Below are 3,591 nucleotides of genomic sequence, written 5' to 3' on the forward strand. Positions count from 1 at the left end.
CCCACTCACTCTCTCTCTCTCTAAAAGATAAAATAAAATAAAATAAAATAAAATAAAATAAAATAAAATAGGGGCACCTGGGTGGCTCAGTTGGTTAAGCATCCAACTTTGGCTCAAGTCATGATCTCACAGTTTATGAGTTTGAGCCCCACATCAGGCTCAGAGCCTGGAGCCTGCTTCAAATTCTGTGTCTCCCTCTCTCTCTGCCCTTCTCCCACTCATACTGTCTCTCTCTCCTTCAAAAATAAACCTTAAAAATTTTTTAATAAAATAAAAAAGTAAAAAATTAAACATATACACGTATTATATGATCCAGCCATTTCACTCCCAGGTATCTACACTGGAGAAACGAAAGCACATGTCCAGACAAATACTTGTACGTAAATATGCATAGCACCTTTATTTGTGATAGCTAAAAACTGGAAGTAACCCAGATGTCTATCAACAAATGAAAGAATACTATTCTTAGTATTCGGTTTGTAACTACGAATACACACAACAGCATGAATGAATCTCAAAATAATAATCCTGAGTGAAATAAGTCAGTCAGAAAATGAGTATATACTGTATAATTTCATTTATATAAAATTTTAGAAAATTCAAGCTTCTCTATAGTGACAGAAAGCAGACCCATGGTTGTCTAGGTGCAGGGGCCAGGGGAGGGAAAAATCACAAAGGTCCACCAGGAAATTTGGAAGGTAATGGATACATTCATTATCTTGATAGTGGTGATGGTATCACAAGTACTTCCATATATCAAAACTTATCAAACTATAGCGTGTGCCCAAGCCAGCCCCGGATCGTGCCCCCACTCAGTGCAGGATCCCCCTGAATCCCACCGGAGCTCTGTGCCCCATGTCCCCCGCCTCCCCAGCGCTGCTGGCCAAGGACCCCCATGCACCATGTGGGAGGATGGCAGGATCCGTGGTGGACAGCACTCCCATGGTGAAACCACATGATGGGCATTTAAACAACTCCCTGGGCTCCCCAGTTCAAGCCATGTATTTCCCAAGACTGATAGTTCCATTTTGTGGGCACATGACAGGTGGCATGAGACCAGGCAAGAAGCTGTTGGTGGTGGGGGCATCGTAGACTTCAACCCAGAGAGCTTTGCCATCAGCTTGACCTGGGGTGACTCTGAAGACCCTTCTGCCAATGTGGCAATTGAACTCAAAGCTGGGTTCACAGACTGGCAACGACTCAGAAATTCTTGTATACCTGGGGAAAGAGGTGAAGGGCAGTCTGCGATACCTTACTTCCCATTCATCCCAGACCAGCTATTCAGGGTGGAAATTCTTTGTGAGCACCCATGTTTCAGAGTGTTTGTGGATGGACACCAATTTTTTTTATTTTTACCACCACATTCAAATGCTATCTGCAGCTGACACCATAAAGATACATGAGGACCTCCAGATCGCTAAGCTTGGCTGATATTGTTTAAACCGCCTCTGTCTCAAACGGGATCGGGTACCACAGCTCTCTTCCGGACAAGTGTCCTAGCAAGATCTGGAGACTTAAAAAGAAACAAAAACAAAAAAGCACGTTTCACTGTCTCTACTTTCTGTGCAGTTTAAACCCAAAATGACAGCTTCAAACTGTGTTTTGCCCTTAGGGAGCTGTCAGAACAAAGACACCGAGCCATTATTTCCAGAACAAAACAAAGTAAGACAATTATGCTGGATTTTATTCAGACTAAAGTGGCAAAAAAAAAAAAGTATCAAATTGTACACTTTAAACACGAAGTTCATTGACTATTACACCTCAATAAAGCTGTTCATTTAAAAAAGAACCCCAAGAAAGAAAATGGGTGAAAGGGTTATATTTCCAACTATAAAGTAGATAAGTCGTGGTGATGACATGTACAGCATGGTGACCATAGTTAATAATGTTGTATTGAATACTCGAAGGTTGCTAAGAGAGATCTTAAAAGTTCTCGTCACACACACAAACACGCAGAATTTGTAACCATGTGTAGTGATGGATGTTAATTAGACTTATTGTGGTGATCATTTCACGATATATACACATATGGAATCATGTTATACACTTGAAACTAATATAATATGTCAGCTATATCTACACTTTGAAAAGAAAGGAAGAAGGACCCCTAATAGCCACTACACCTGTCCCCCTTTTCCTCTTGGGACCTTGTGTTTCCGGCCTTGTTTTTGAAGTTTCTCCCTTTTCGGTTCTATCTCTCCTTCAATTTCAGTAATCTGCCTAAGGCAGGACTCCTCTCTCTGGGCGGGGCAGTAATGTCCTTCTTTCACAGTACGGCAATGAGATGACTGTTTAGGACTCAAAGACCGGTCACAGGGTTCACACAGCCCGCACATCTTCTCATAGTACCAAGCAGTACCCAGGTAGTAACCTCATCAATTTGGCCGTATGCCAAAGGTGTGATTTCTTTGCTAGTCTAGGCAGTTGTGGATCTCAGAGCTGGGACGGCTCTCCTGGTGACAGAATAAACAGAAAGGACTCTTTTCTGGAGAGTATGGTCAAGCTCTGAACAGCAGCCATATACCTGTTTCAACCGCAGAAAGTGCTACTACACCTGTTACTACTTACCCCAGGACAAAAAATTGTGACACCTAATTGTACATTTCTTGCATCATTCAGTGTCAGGTGGAAAAATTCCCCCTATTCATGAAAAGAAAACCAAAAAACAAAGATATTGCTCCTAAACAAAGATGGATTCATAACCGGGAATCACATTTCCAATATACCTCTGGCGGTATGCATTACAAATAGAAACAATGATCAAGTCTGATAATTCCATTTGAGTCCTTATAAAAAGGAAAGATTCCGCGCATGTGGATATCAGCAGTCCTCAAGTCAATGGAGGAGATTTCCCCAGGTCTACCACAGCCCCCTCCTGGCTGTTTTTCACCCTCTGCAAGTTCCGCTCCACACCCTGCGCTTTTTTCCACAGCCCGGACCTCTGCTTCCTCCTCCCCCAGCCCCACCCCGCCCCATCAGGCTTTGGCCCCACCCCTCCAGGGAGATAGCTCGCCGGAGCCACCTGCTGCCTCAGTGTTGCCCTCTGGACCTTATTGCAGGGCAGGTCCTGCCCCCCCTCTGCAGTCTTCACCCTACACCTTCCTCTCTCCTCTGCCCTTCTCCAAGTCTCCTCCCCATGGGTTTCTTGTTTTATCCCAACCCGGTAAGCATGGGCAACTTCCTAAATTCTCTCCTCGGCTGGCTTTCCCTCTCTCTTGCATAGGTTCTGTCTTTTTCCCTCCCCTGCTTCAAGCTTTATGTTATTCAAATGACTCCCAAATCTACAGGGCTAACCCTAAACTCTCTTTCTTGCTTGAGATTCACAGATGATGGATTATAAACAAGATACATTCCCAAGAAATGAAGGACAAAATATTCTTCTCAACCTGCAACTCAGAATCACGAAGGGGTCCCTTGGTGGATCAGAAACCGGAGAGCTGCTGAAGACGCAATGCTGATGGGGTCGATGGAAGAAAGAAAACAACAAATCGCGGAGAGGAGAGCGCCAGAGGACAGGATGCCCGGAGGTTGGATGGGGCCAGGGCTACCCAAATGGAGAACTACCAAGAAGAGTCGTGTTTGGTGTCTAGA

The 3,591-nt window shown here is 44.2% G+C and overlaps 1 pseudogene; it reads left to right on the plus strand.

Moving 5' to 3' along the window:
- Positions 1-912: 912 nt before the first annotated feature.
- On the plus strand, positions 913-1,431 carry LOC106983798 (galectin-related protein-like; annotated as a pseudogene).
- The last annotated feature ends 2,160 nt before the right edge of the window (positions 1,432-3,591 follow it).

The sequence above is a fragment of the Acinonyx jubatus genome, chromosome C2 (assembly GCF_027475565.1).
Source record: "Acinonyx jubatus isolate Ajub_Pintada_27869175 chromosome C2, VMU_Ajub_asm_v1.0, whole genome shotgun sequence".
NCBI lineage: Eukaryota > Metazoa > Chordata > Mammalia > Carnivora > Felidae > Acinonyx > Acinonyx jubatus.